This window comes from Lagopus muta, chromosome 10 (assembly GCF_023343835.1).
Source record: "Lagopus muta isolate bLagMut1 chromosome 10, bLagMut1 primary, whole genome shotgun sequence".
Classification (NCBI taxonomy): Eukaryota; Metazoa; Chordata; class Aves; order Galliformes; family Phasianidae; genus Lagopus; species Lagopus muta.
The window spans coordinates 8,534,555-8,550,198 of record NC_064442.1 but is presented as its reverse complement, the minus strand read 5'-3'; the positions used below and the strand labels follow the sequence as shown (position 1 = coordinate 8,550,198).

At 38.8% G+C, this 15,644-nt stretch overlaps 1 protein-coding gene across 2 annotated transcripts in view; it reads left to right on the top strand.

Annotated features, from left to right (window-relative positions):
- TMC3 (transmembrane channel like 3) overlaps positions 1-15,644 on the top strand; it is a 305,047-nt gene that overhangs the window by 49,937 nt on the left and 239,466 nt on the right. The window lies entirely within an intron of this gene.

Sequence of the window (15,644 nt, the reverse complement as noted above, 5' to 3'; positions counted from 1 at the left end):
ATTGGAGAGTAACTTCATTTTAGTGGTGAAATTAAATTTATGCTTAAAATACATACCTAATACACAGTGTTTATTTAGGGATTTATTGTCTTCCCAATCTTGATAGTTTACTGGACACAGTAATTGAGCACATCTGTGGTTCCTTCTGACACAACGCAAATTAGCTATCAACTGTGAATTAACATAGATTTGGTTATAAATGGAAGTACAAGGCAAATCACGTTTATGGTTTAAATCTATTAATGTTTACAACTGTTGTTTTAAATTAGATTTAAGTAGGCTGACTGTGAGAATCCTTTTGGGTTTGTGAGATGAAAGAAACTGAGCACATAACTAGTTACCTGTAGCATGGATATTCACAATGCCTTTTGATTTAAAAAGATATAAAGTGCAACACAGCCAAACTTTAAAATTTCAGTTATGCTTGTAAAAAGAAAAAAAAAAATTGGTCTGTTTCTATTATCACTGTTTTGTAGAACTTTATCTCATTAGTGCCTATTGCCTGGGCTTCTGGAAAAATCCAACAGATTGAATTACTTGTGAGTGTAATGAACTCTTATCTCTGCTTTCTCTATTACTTCCAGTGCATCTTAAACAGGGCACCTATGAGGAGTTCCCAATTTAACTTCTTTAGTCTGATTTCTTTTTTTATTTCTAAGAACACAACTGTAAAAATGGCCTAATGAGTGTTCTGCAAGGCCTGGACAGGTGTTGGAGATCTAGGATGCTGAAACAGCTTTGAAGCACTGTGTTTTGCTACTGCTGAGGCAGCAAAACACAGTGTTTAGCAAACAACTGAATATATAGGAGGAGGTGAAGTTTAGCCTTGTTGTTTATATCAGACAATGAAATTGTATGATGTTCCACCATCCTTGGTGTTAAGATGAACATGTTTTTCTGCAGCTCAAGCTCCTCTATGATCTACACAAGCTCTCTTGTGTGCTGGACTTGATTGCATTTAAAAAGAAAGAGGAAAAATGAGTAGTTTAAAAAAAAAAAAAAAATTCCCCTTAAGGCTACAGCTCCTGACAAGATTCTTCATTTTCTAGAGAGATTAATGAAGGGTAACTTCTTTAAGTAAGAAATCTATATCTTGCTTCTGAAGTAGAGTTCAAGGTAAGTGGCAGAATTTTTTTTTTTTTTTTTTGGCTTAGAGAGGGAAGCTTTGCCATACATTGAACTCAAGCTTTTCCTTTTTCTTCCTTCCAACTTTTAAAATATGAATTTTCATCTTCCTCTGAAGTGGAATATTAACAAAGCAAGAGATATTTATCCATGGTTCAAGTATATCTCAACAAACTGTCCATGCTCTCAATTTTGATATGGCAGCCATTAGACCCATGTTTAAAAAGCTAATGCTGCCAACTTAACACCCTTCCTGTTCTTGACCCCAGTCCTCAAGAGTTCATGAGGGGTAGCTGTTGCCATGTGTAATGCAGGCATGTACAGATTTAGAACACTTCTATGAGCAGCAAACAATTTCTGGTTCTTTCTGACTGTTGCCCACAAAAAGGGTTTTTAAAGGAGAATTAATTGAGGCTTCTGAGAGGCCTGAGTGATTACGAGTTCTGTGATCTATAACAGCAGTAAATGAAGGATGGCCTCCAATGAGATAATTAGCTAGTTGTAGTGCCGGCATTCAAAACTTTAGTATCCTTAAGTCAGTCTTCAAAGGTGATATATTTAATAAGCTACTACATAAAGATTAGATGCGATTGCATTTGATTATTTTAAGGAGAAAAGTCAAATTTTCAAGTATGATTTTGGAGAATGCTTTTTTTTTTTTTTTTTTTTTTTTGAATGATCTGTCATTCAGCTTATATCTGCTTGGCTGTGAAGTCATCAGGAATTTTGCTTTGTTAGATCAGTTATGTCACTACAGAAGGAAAATTGCTGAACTTGCATGCTGCTTGTTTCTGCTGTGCAAGCATTCAATATTTCATATGATATCTTTAATAAACTTCATGCTTCTCTTTAGAAGGACAAGCCAAATATAAGAACATGTTTAAAATCTATTTTTGGTTAACAATTAACACGACCAAGGCAAGTTTCAGACAGGTTAGTGGGAGGTGAGAAGTTTCCAATGTCCTGAGGCATCCAGTTCCCCTGATGTTTCATATATGATAAAACTGCTGTTTCTAGATGTAAATATTGCCAAATAGCTGCTGGCTTTTTTTATGTAAGTTACAGAAATGTAACAGTGCAAAATAAACTTGATAAGCTATGCGGAGGCAAAGAGTGAGTTGCTTATGCTCTTCTCTTGGATAATTGCTTGCATTCACCAGTTAGCAAGAGCTCTCTACAGTCTTTTTAAACTAAGTGCTGCTATGAATCATCTTGTGCATAGTGGCCAGAGCTTAATGAATATATATATATTTGTAAGCAGATGCAGTTAAACACTTCTGCTTCTATCTATTTTAAATAATCTGGTTTCCTCTTAGGATGGAGATGCAAAGAGGAAGAAAACCTGAGCAAAAAAACACCTAAACTAACACTGTAAAGGTTGCACGTATTTGAAGTGCAAGGGGAATTTTTTTTCCTGATCCATAATGATAGGCTCCCTCTTCTGTTAGGCTGATATGTTTGATCTTTCTTAAAATAAATGCTTCTGAGCTGTTGCTTGGTGAGATCTGTTTCAACTGATTGTGCTGCTGTGGGGAAATATGATGGAATGACCAGCTTCGCTGGGTGGGACTTTGGAATAAAATGGAAAGGTGAACTAGCAGATGGCAGTGTCCTCCTAGTGGTGAACAGCTTTTAGGTAGGAGAGTTGGAAAAGTTGGAGAAGAAAATGCAGATGCTGCCATGCATCTTGCTGTGAAGGCAAGGGATGGTCAAAGGAATACAGTACTCTTTTTGCTCTCATCTGTGACCCTTCTCCCTGCCCTCTCATTGCAGCGGCTGCAGGAAGGGACTATGGAGCTAGAGCAACAAAAAACATGTGGCATGTTCTTCTCTCTAGTATAGAAGTCCATAATTATTACCTTCCCTGCAATGATGTGTTTTCTGTAAGGTAGCTGCTCACCTCTGTGGAGCAAACAACACTCAGTGCCCCTCTTGGCCCTTTTTTGGAGATGATCTTGGAGTGTATAGCAGCTCTGCAGTTGGATGTTGTGCACTAAAAGCTGTTTATTCATTATATCTTGTAAATAGGTGTAATTGCCTTGAGTGTTGTGTTGGTGCTACGTGATACAGGGTAAACATACTAGTCTAATAGACTTAGGTTAGTATGAATAATTAAAATGCAAGCGTAATGCACTCGTGGCGGATTTCCTTCACTCTGTATTCACCTTCACCTGGTTGTGCAAAACTCTGAGCAGAACATGGCAGCCATCTTGTCTCAGTACTTGTTATGAGGTACATGTGGGGAGTGGAAAATGGCTGCCTCTCCTTGTGCTCTCTCACTAAAACACTAACCTGATTGGCATAATGCTGCACATAGGTGCTATACCTCTCAGGCTCTTAAAACTTAATAACTTATGTTGCTCTCAGACTATGAAAAGAATATCAGTTTGCCTGCAGTCCTTGGGCCTAGTCAGCAGAGATGCCCGGCTGGAGGGCTGTGGCAGATGACTGGGGGCTGTAGTTAGCTCCTACTGCAGGAATTTGCATCAGAACATGGCCCTGAGCATCTCATCTAGATCAAAGGGAGAAGTGCTGTTCAATAGGCAGCAGTGAGTCTTTGTTCTTCTCTCCCTCTTGTTGCAGGCTTCTCTGGGACACTTGGCAGAGTCTGTGCCAACCCTCTTTTGAAAGTTGTTCCTCCCAGTAACAAGTTGTCATAAGGTTTTGCTGCCTGCATGTTAAATTTTCTTGCTGGCACTGTTGGTGTTCCTGTGTCATACAGTGTTGTTTTTTGTTTTGACTGTGCGTCATAGCACTTGAGACTTAACAGACTTTGGAAAGTTCTTTGAGTCTGTGCAAGTTGGGTGAGCACGTTTTATCAATCTCTATTCCAGGGCAGTTGTCCTGGTGCCATTTTTTATTTCTCTCAACCTCTCACTCTTTCTGGAAGAGGACTGTTCTTCATGTTACTTCCCCTATGCTGTCAAGTTTTCCATTCCAATACCGTAGTTCTTAAAAAAAAGTGATTTGACTGTACTGTTGTTATATGTAGACGTTGTGGTAACAGCAGCCTCAGGTCAAGGGGTTGTTGTCCCTACATCCTCAGCACACAGGAATATTGACTAACAGAAGAGTCATACTAAAGGAGAAGGACTGACAGAATAAATTGTCATAGGCATTGACATGAGAGAATTATGATCATCCTAACAAAGTAGTCTGAATGCTGTTTCATCTTAATGTGAAGCGTGTATTAGCCTCATAGACAACAGAACCAAAAAGCCCACTACCCAGTACTGCCTTCCCTTATCTCCATGAACAAACTTAGGGAAAACTCCTCATTTACTATTTTTACAAGACTGTGTTAGAACTTAATAAAATACTCGGACCCTCATGAGATTGTCTCAGAGATCTAAATGAAAAAGAATTCAAAGCTAAGGTTGCATCTGAGTCTTTGTCTCAGAGCTGTACGCTTGTAAGCAAATATACAGTACTGTATGTTGGTGGATCAAATGCTCTCAGCAATTAAATTGTTCAGTTCCTAATACTAGGGAATACGAGGTATTACTTGCACTAAGTTTGTGAATTGATATTAAATATTTATTTCATCTTTGCTTAAGTAGGTCCTGTGGTGTATGTGTCAACAGCTCTATGTCTGTCCTTCATAATTTTTAATGGAGTAGCAATAACAAAGACTCTAGTTATTCAAGATTCATATTGAAACAATTAATTTGTATTTGAGTACACTTGAATTCTAGTCTTCCACATTCTCTTGAGTGTTTGTGGTTTCTGGAGGGCAGGTTTCAATAAGTTCTGTCAGGAAAGGTATCAAAAAAAAAAAAGTCATTTAAAATAAGAATACTTCTGGCTATGATTTAAGTTGAGCTTCTTGAGTGTAGTATGACAAACAGGCAGCAGAACAAATAGATGTTCTTAATTTTAAAGCAAACTTAACTTTCATTCTGCAAAGCATTTGTAAAAGAATGCTTCTTTTGTGGAACTGCATCCTTTTGTTTGCATGTCCCTCAGCAGTTTAGCTGAGAAGATGTGCAATCTCTAATCCATTTGGTGATGCTTATCAGCTTGCTCTTTAGCTTTCAGTTGAGGGCATGCATGGTATATTATGTCCTGTTATGATAGCTGGTGGTGAGCTGCAGCTTGCTTATCTTGCCCTTACATCTGCTCCAGGAGAGGTGAAACCCTTGTGGGTTACCAGGCAGGTTGCTGCATGGCTTGCAGGGATGGAAGATTTGGGGAGGTGCAAGTAGGCAGCCTGTAGCAGCAACTCTGCCCAGGATGATGATGAGAGGAGTAACCCCAGGCAAGCTTCAGAGGTAATGGAAAGGAGGATGGTCTCATGAGGACTCGGATGAGGCAGCAGAAATTTAAGATGCCAAAAGCCTGACTGAAGCAAGGGGGGGGGGACAGCTTCTGGACAGCTTCTATGTTTTAATCCAGTTCACTCAATATACCTTGAACAGCTGATACATTCTAAAGGAGCCTGCCTAGACTGTACCTATTTTAAGAAAAACAGGCATTTTGATTAGGATATTCTTGTATGGTGGTTCTCTATTTCAGATACGGAGATTATCTGAAACCAGTGCCCTTTTTCCATAGACATGTTGTGTTTCACAAAGTACTGATAAATCCCAACTTTCCTGTCCCAGAATTCTGCTTTTCTTTGCTGTTGGCATGTATAGTACTCAAAATAATATGTTGATGAAAACTAGAAAGAAAACAGCTATCCTATATAGTCACTATATCTCACAGACTGATCCTCCTGTGATCTGTCTTATCTTTGTGCACCTAATTCTTACCCTTCTTTAGCAGGATCTACTTATAAGATAAGAGGAAATACAGTGTACTAACACTACTGATGAAGATAAAAGCTGTATTTGGCTGCATAGTATATTTGGGATACTGTGCCCTTACCTATGCTTTGTTGTGTTTCCTATACCCAGGGGTGTTGTCCAAATGCTTAACACTTACAAAATGGCTGTCTGCAATTCCCTTTTTTTTTTTTCCCCTTTTAAGTGGCCCTCCATTTGCAATGCTTGTCCGTCTTCCCAGTCCCTGCACAACAGTGTGATGCTTGTTGATGTGTGTTTCTGTGTGTAGTGGATGATGTCATTGTATTTCTGGTCCATAACCTAGGTGGGTTACTAGACTCTTATTGCATACTGAAGTATAGATTGCTTTGGGTGCAAATAAGACAAGATGTGGCTTAATCCCAAGAATTCACTTATACATGGGGGGGGGGGGGGGGGGGGGGAAGTCTGTTGCAGAGTCATAGTCCTCATAAGGAAAAAATGTGTGATTAAAAAAAAAAAAAACACACAAAAAAAAAAACACATCAAAACCCAATTGTTTCCCCTAAATTGATTGCAAATGTGCAAGTACAAGTAACATTTGGGTTTCTTTAGCAAATTCCCAAGTGGTTCAGCAGTTGCCAAGGTAACAGTGCTACTTTTAATAACAATAAGGAAAGCATATAAAACTTTCACATTTCTCACTGTCTAAGATAATGCTGCTGTGATGCTGTAATAACGTTATTAGCATGTACTTTCTTTTGTTCATTGAGAGGCATGTGTGGTTTATAAATTGGCTGAACAGTAGTGTCTAGCACAGTGTGATCTGGGTTCATTAGGGCTCCTGAATACTACAGCAGTATGAAGAAAAAGTATTTTAACCTATTCATTTCTTAGAACGTCCTTCTGGCTTTGCTTCCTGTGGTTATCACTGAAGTATGTGGTTGCCTTAGATTATTTGCTAAATGCTGCCTGTGACTTTTTTTTAATTCAAAAGCAAATGTTGTAAGCAAATGTTTCAGATAGACTTCATGACTAAGCTGCATTTCATAGGACATCAGGGTACTTCTTTATTATTCATGGAAAGCTGTGCTTTACTAAAGCAGATTCAGTTTCTCGTTGTGAGATGTTGCTCTTGCATCTTTTAAAGCTGCCCTTTTCAAGTCTAAATGGATGTCTTCCGTTGTGCTTTTTTTTTTTCCTGTGAAACTTGAGCTGCAGTTGAACTTTGGCAAATATCTCAATGTGGTTACTGTGGATATAAACTCCTAGGTCTGGGTGGATTATTTGCATTCTGAGTACTTGACCTCATGCTTCTTTCTAACAGTCTTCCACCTTACTGTCAAGATTTTGGCACTTCACATGTGAGAGAATTGGTTTCCTATTTAGTATTTTTGTATTTCAAATCTCTGATTCAGTGATCATTCTTCTTGTGGTATCTGTAGTTTTGGCAAAATTGAATCTTTAATTAAAAAGGTCAAAATAAGCATTTAAGAGACTTTCACTGTAGATGCAGCATATCTTATTTTTTTTAACATTCCTATTACTTTGTAACATTCTCGTGTGGAGGTAAGCGTGATGAAATTGTGTGGAATAATTACAACAGTCCCACCAATTAGGTTACTTGCAGATTTGGGATAAGAATGTTTAATCTATGTCTGTACAACAAATGCAGGGTATTTTTAGATTCGTTCTCATGGGATGAATTTGAGAAGCGTAAGAAGGAACCACTTGCCCATCTATGGTTTTATACTGAGCCCTCAGTCATCTCTCAACAGTGTTTAAAGACCTCAGAAAAGATCTTTCCTACCTTAACGTCATTTGACGTTTCTATAATCTTCAGTTTCTTGGATGGGGTCAGCAAAGGTTGACAGGAGTACACTGCTGTTAAGGTGATCTTGTATGGGTCTCTGTGTAGGAAGATGTGTTGGAGTGCAGAGGTCCATGGCAATCATGACAGAGCCCAAGGGTGGGCATCAGTTTTTAATGCTTTTTTGGGATACCTGTCCTTAGATATCACACAACGTGTCTTGGAAGCCCAACATTCAGGGCTAACTTTGACCTACTCAGTTCCTCTGTCAGTACTGGAAACCTTCTGTTATCTTATAGATACAAGATTGTTATTACCAACTGTGTATCTGCTGTGCTTATGCTATATAAATATACATTGGTAAACTATGATACTTTAGGATTAACAATTGATGAATTATTTTAAAGTTTTTTCATCTTTTTCTATTAGAAATTAGAAATCAATTTCTATTAGAAATTGCATTTGTTACAGAAGCTACATTTAATACAGAAAAAGTTAACCTAAGGAAGAAAAATTGCTGAAGGTCTTTATCCTACTGAAGTCCTACCTTTTCTTTGTGTTCTGTGCAGGAGTCAGTTCCGACTTGGTTCTGTCACTAGATTCCTTTTTGCTTACACTGAGGTGCTTTGGGGCAATGATGGTCTTTTCTGGTTTGTTTCCATTGTATGTAGGGCAATGTGGTCCTTGTCCTTGATGGGGCCATCTTACTGATGCTGTAAAGCAGGTAATGTGTTACTGCAATTATGCAGAGGACAGATCAGGCTGCTCTGTGGCTTGTTTACTTCTTTATAAGGAAAGCTATTGCCAGACAGAAGATGTAAAGTAAGAAGAGAGTTGTGATAAGTGTTAATAATGATATTTTGTAGAAACGGATTACAACAGATAGCATAGCTACTATAATTTACAGCTTAAGATATAACTTTGCTGATTTAAGCTCTGAAAGAGATAAACAATTTATAAGTCTTTTCACTTCTATTCCAGGAAATCTTGTTTTTAGGATAAGTGGTGAGCTGTAACTGGAGAAGTACAGAAGAGTTCTTTCCTCATTGCAAAGGATTACAGTAATGAGCATTTGTGCTTAAACACTAAAATGCTCTTAAACATTGTCTTCTGTCTCCTGTCCATCCAGGCATGCATATACCAAAAGTGCTAATTTGCAATTTCCAGAAAAAAAGCTGCCTGTTAGTGGCCAAGGGCTGATGTGAAGCAGACTGATGAAATCAAGATGTCATTTGCACCATTTTTGTTATTTCTGGTTGACGTTCATCGTGCTGTTATCTACTTTTACTCTGTGCAAATGTTACTGATAATCTTCCTAATGTAAGTCAGTCCTTAGTCTCCCACTCATCTTTCTTTCCCCTCACAGTGCAGTTACCTGCACCAGATAACAGTATTAAAAGGAGGAAGTGTGTGTCTTGGTGCTGGTTTATAGGAAAAGGGAAAACATGCTGAGTTTCTCTTTCTTTGTTCTCGTACTTTTCACTGGTGAGGAAACAAATTATTTGAAAACAATTTGAATTGCCTGGTTCTGCTTTGTCAAAATATCCAATTCCTCTATTTACTGCTTGCCTTCTGAACTGCCTCATTCTTTCTAGTTCTTTGCTTGACACATCTGGGAGTTGTTCTGCTTAAGAGATAAAATGCTCTGTAACACCTCCTAAGTTTTGTGCCCGTCATCAGCGCCCTTCTGTCATGGGCAGAGGTATGGCCTGAAGCTCAACACCTCATTTTAAAATGCAATGTAATGTCTAGACCCAATTGGTAATGCTGGAAAGAAGTGTTTGAAGAATGTCGTAGAGGAAAACATGGCTCAGGACTAGAGGGAGATGTTTAAATCGATGTCAAATGGTTCTGAAACTTACTTGGATGGATGGGCTCCTGCCTATTTATTAGTGGGTCTGCCAGTAGGACTGCTGCTGCACTAAAACACAGGCCTGTTTGGCCTTGAATAAAAAAAAAAAGCAGGAAACAGCCTAAATCCAGTTAAAGACTGAGTTATTACAAGCTTTTGTCCTGGCCTAATTGGGAGCAGCACTGGACTTCAGAATACACAGGCTAAGGGAGCATTGGAGCTTTTCCTGTAAAACCTCATGAACAGCAGAGGAAAAAAATGTTTTTTCCTTTATAGTAGTCAGCTGGATAGAGAGCTGTGAATGAAGCACTGGTACTATTTGCACATTTTACTGAAGATAGTTCTGTAACATACTAATTCAGCAAAGCTTGGTTGATATTTTGGTCAGCTTTCCCTTGCAGGTGAATGTAGGATAGGACTGGAGCTGGCACATGCTCCCATTTTTCTAATCTCAAATGAAAATTGACTACTAATTAACAGCTTCAATCACAAATACATTTTATTAATTTTCATCATGGATGGCTTGATAACTCTTCACTCTGTGGTGAATGCTAGCCACTTTGGCTCGCACAGCTTAGGAGTTATTTCTAGATGGATGGCTGAGACTCCGTTTTTTTTTTACTACTTGGCTTCTATTTTATCTTTTGAAAGCTAAATGACTAGTTACAAATAGATTATGTAAAGCATTACAAGATAATTTCTGTTAAGTGCTGCCTCTTGTGGAATACTGATAGCTGTGGAACTTCTCTCATTTAGAAATACTTTGAGTATCTACTTGTTGAGTCACCATCACACAAACAACTAAGCAGCAAAGCCAGCACTTGGACTGGTGAAGGCATTTGCTAAAAACTGATTCTAAAGCTTGATCAGCTCTGTCAAATGGAATGAAAATTGATAGATCAGCTGAATGTAGCAAATTAGTTGTAAACTAATCTAAGACTTTCAGATCTAAAACATTTCAAGTCTTGTGGATGTTTGAAAGGTGTGATTTCTTTTTTTTTTGATAGGAAGCTTTCCCCTTTTTATTTATTTTTTAAAAGGGGATGGTAAGGGAAGGATGATGGGCTGGTGGGAGGGTTTGGTTTACTGTAGAACAGGAAGTTGATGCAACTTGGCAGTTTTTCATGGTGTTGGGAAGTAAAAAGATGTTGCTGAGAAGTGCCTGGCATGTGTAGACACCAAATTAAAGACTGCAAAGTAGTCTTCAGCAAAGTAAACTTCAGCAAAGTTAGCACTGAAAAAAATCTGTCTAGCAAGTTGAGATGTCCTCAGACTGCTGTCACTGAATGGTGGAGTCCTCAGGTTTTAAGAAAATGTTTTGTGTGGCAAGACGTGCTGGTTGCTGCAGTGAGTGTTTAAGAATGGAGCACATAAAATTATGAGGTTTGATCGTAAATCATTTTGCTGAACACGCAGTGGCAATTACTCTTAAAGATCAAACATCTTTGACAACTGCTGTTGGAAAGGAATTACCAATAACTCTCCTGGTTATACTCAGAGCAACATTTGCTCTTTAAATTGGTAGTGATTTTAAAAAGTATTGTACGGGGATTCAATGGAAGAGGAATGCAACGTGCCCGGGGAAGCAATGCAGAAATACCATTCCTTTTAATCCCTTTAACGTGATTAATCTAGGTAATTGGGCACTCTTCCTACTAAAATATTAATGGTTGGAATAACGGTATTCCTGTTATTGCTATTTAATGATTGAAAAAGATTTTTCAATCATTGGACTCCAGCAGAAGTGCTGATCAGACTTTGATTTGTAACTGAGTGAAATAAAAGTAAGTATTCCTGGTAATCTTGTAAGCAAGCAGCTGGATGAATTCAAAAAAAATTTGGGGATTATGAGCAGAAAAGAAAAACTGGCATACTTTTTATAAATCACCCTTGGAAAGCAGGAACTACATGGAATTGCTACAGAAACTGTGAGCTCTTCTGTGCCTTCATCCTGTGACGTTGTTCACAGGCTTGGGAGCAAGCCAGTGTCCAGGAATTGTGCTTAGGCAAGGTTGTGCCTTGCCAGCATTCACAGATCAAAAAACCTCTCCTGTCATTCATTCTGAAGTAAAGGGATTTCTTTCCTCTCCAGGAGGAGAACTGAGCTGGCCCTCATCTTGCTCAAAATCTCATGTGAATGACTGTGTTTTTCCTTTTTAGATCTGGTTGCAGATAGCATTTTTTTGCTTCAATATAGTTGTGTTAGGAACAAGCTGCTGCATTCCACTGTTAAGTTGGTTGCTTCTGGGCAAAGGGGTGAAATGGATTATTCACAGGAAAAAGAAAACAGTAATGAGCTTTGAGGTTTGGTGTTTTGTTTTTTTTTTTTTCTTTTTACAATAAACGTGGAGATATTTTTATAATGTAGACTGTAAGCTGGCCAGATTTGAACCCAAACTTTTCAGCTTTCTCTTTTTGACATTCAGATTGGACTGATAGGGTGATTGCACCAAAGCACCTCTTTGTGGTTATAATTCCAGAGTTTTGTGAGAGATTCATACAGTTGAGTCTGTGAACTCTTCTGCTTTTCTTTCACTGGAACAGAGTGTTGTGCTTCAAAGGCCAGATCTTTTTGCAGTGTGTCATAATTGTTGATTACTTTTGAGAAGATGACATGTCTTTAATGTTCAGTAAATAAAAGAGTTGAGGGGGGAAAAAAACCTAGACTTCCTGTTTAAAGAAGTGTTTAGGTACTATTGCACACCCATAATTACTAACTGGTGGTGTAGCTGTACAAGCTTTTAGAGGTAAAGTGCTTACATCCTTGATTATCTGACTTAAAATAGCCTGTTCTGCCATTATGCTGTTGTGATAAAATGAATTGAGTATCATGGTGCTTAAACATCTTGAATACTAATGGATTTAAGGCACAGACTTTTTGAAATGGTGCCCACTCATCCTCATGCTATTCATCCTGATTCTCTGGCTCAGTTTCCGACTATCCAATGAGAGGAATAATCAAACATCTGGACACTTAAGAAAAAAATGATGGAGCAGAAAGGCAAAGATACTTGATTTAAATTGTTTGGATTATCCTATGGGGTGAAAGGAATGCCAGCAGGATGTAGTATGTTTAGTGTTACTTGCTCTCTACGTTAAGGCTCTCCTGGAAAATCAATTTGGTAGCCAGCTTTCAGGATAAACATACTTTGCAGAGGGGAGGTTGGTAGGTGGTGTTTTTTACTTATTGACCACTTGGCTGCACCAAGAAAATCTTTGACTGCTGATAAATATCAGGCTGCTGGTCTGCATAAGGCTAATTTTTCTGTTTCTCTGCAATGTTCTTAACTCTCCACTGCCACTGCTCATACCTGTCATTGGGAGCAGCTCAGATGTGAATCTTTGGAAAAGGTGCACTGCATTAGTAGGCAGGCTCGGCATTCTTAGACTTCCTTAATTCATCAGGCTAACAGTTGTTTGCAGGGAGTTCTGTCTGCAGGCATCTATCTCCTTTCTTCTATGCAAAGTTAATGAGAAAAATGTAACCATATGCACCTTCTAATGATGTGACTCAGGTTACTTTGTTTGAGCTGATTACTGTAAACAACACAAGGAACCAACATTTACTTTCGCTTTAATCTTTTCCTGGTGAATTATAGGAACTGGCAAAATTAAGCAATAATTGGGACCTTATTCCTGTATAAGAGAATTCATACCACTTAGTGTGTGGTGGTGCTTTGGTTAAAGGAAGAAATCTGACCTAAAAAACATGTCTTCAAATTTCACCGAGATTTGAAAATGTAATATTGCTTTCAACTTCAGTGAGGCTGCATCTGTTGAATTGCATGCATGTATGCAAGAATTATGTATGTACAGTCCGTAAGAGGTTTTTGTGATCATAGGATGAAAGTTGCTGCATAATTGTGAATTAAGATATCTGAACTATAGCTCAAGGGCAGGGGTGAGGATTTTTGGCTAGGGCAACTTATTACACCTTAGCTGAAGTCTTTGGAACACTGTATGCAGTTCTTCCTTGCTTAATTTACCTGGGTGATCTAAATGTTGCTGCATCCTTTTGTACAGTAGGCACTGTTTAGGTCACACGTCTCTGTGCTTTAACGCATAGACAAAGTTGCAAAATAAATGTAGATTCAGCAAAAATACATTGGAATCTTGTCTAAGAAAGAGTGAAAAATAAATTCCAAGGATTATAATGCTTACAGAACCAGTTCAAACGATGGTTGTAGGTGCTTTAGTGAGGCAGGACAGGAAGGTGCAAAGCCAGAGCCTAATGCTGCTGTATGATGAAGCCTTAGCACCCTTCCTTTCAGGAGGAATCCTCATTGACTTACTTTCAGGACACAGGGCTTCTCTTGAGAGGTGATTCCTATTCCAGTGCTTCCTTCTTCCTAGCATCATAACTCTTGGTCTAGTCTTCCCTCTGGGAACTTATTCACTGTTCTTATATGATCAGAACCTTCCAATTTTACACTTCTTTCCTCCCCAGAGTTTTACTGTGGATATCTAAACTTCTAGTCCTTCCTTGCCCTTAAAGGAAAGCCTTGCTTCAAGTTCTCTATCTGAGTGTGCCTGGGGAAAAAAAGAGCTGCATTAGGAACTGGGAGTGCTGCATGTGCTGTTCTCAAGGGAATTGATGCACTCAAAAACATGCCAAGAAAGGATTAGTCAAGGTCATGGGCAATCTAGCCTGGGCTTGTCTGGGTCAAAGCATGCCTCCTTTCTAAGTGCAATCAAAGTATCTATTTTTAATGTTTTCCAAGGCAAGGGTGGTTTGACTTGGATTGTTCCAAAACCTCTGTAGGCCATAGGTATAGCTAGATTGCTCTGATCAGCCTGGGAGTTAGATAGGTATCCAGTGGGTGATGAAATTGAAAATACACCTACAGCCAGTAGCACTGTTAGCAGCACTGAGGACTGATAATGAATAACGCTTGTGATTGATCACCCTCACCTTTCTTTTGGAGAGCTGAGATGTAAAATCTATCGCTCAGAGATTCCTTGGAGCTGGGAACATGTCTGATCGCATCCACCAAGCTGCAGAGGCTGGTGGGTTGTGTGAGGGGGAGCCTGGCCATGGGCTCAGGTGTTTGTTTTCTCTGGCTATTTGCTCTGGCACTGCCTGAGATGAGAAAGCAGGGGATTTCTGAAAACCTGTTCTGTTCTGTCCCAGGCTGCTGGGGAAGGGCTTCCCCTCCAACTTCTTTCTCTGACAGTCCTTGCTTTCTCAGTCTTGCCTTGGGGCAAGAAAGAGGCTGGAGAAGAGAATAATGAAGAGTACAGTGAGGAATGAAGATATGTGGAGAGTTAGGCAGTAATTAAAATGGGATTGTCTGCAGGGTGAGAAGGAAAAGAAGAGAACTGTACTTAGTGGCTGAGCCCTGGTAGCTTTATTAACTCCATCTACATGCACAAAAACTTGAGGCCTGCAAATACTAGTTTTGAGCACCTGTGCTCATTCAGGGGATTGTGTATTGAGACCTATGAAAAGGAGGTCAGTCAATCAAGGCTTCTGGAAGAACATCTTGTTAGTCTGTCTTTCCGTTGCTATGAACATGCCCAGCCCTTTTCCTGGTTGTTTAAACACAGGAGCTGTTACAACTGCAGAAGATGTAGTATTGTCAGTCAAGGAATAGCAAACCTATTTGGATAAGATATCCTGCAGAATCTATTCTGGAGGTGATTTATTCACTGCATTTTAACCTCTTCTCATTGCTTGCTGATAGTTCAATCTTCTCAGGTATATGGCTTACTTGATGCCGAATAGAACTTACTGAGATTCATTTTTATTAATTTAGAAAGTATATATACAATTAGTTGGTCAAATTGAAACTGAACATTATGGTTTTGATTTTATTAGACATACAAATCTTTTCTCTTTTTTTTCCTTGAAAGTTCAGATCTGCTAATGGCCCTGCTAATAATCTCATCCACTGAATTACTTCTGGAAGATGAACAGATGAATTCATAAACTTTATGTAAATTATTTCTTTTAATTTGAGTAGATTTGCATGGAGCACCCTCTTTTTTTTTTTTTCTTCTAATGGTACTTCTTTATCCAAAGAATAACTGCATGCCAAGCTCCACCTTGACCTCTATTTACCTTTGAGGGCAGCCAACTTCTCTTTTCATCATTTTATGTATTGAACATAAT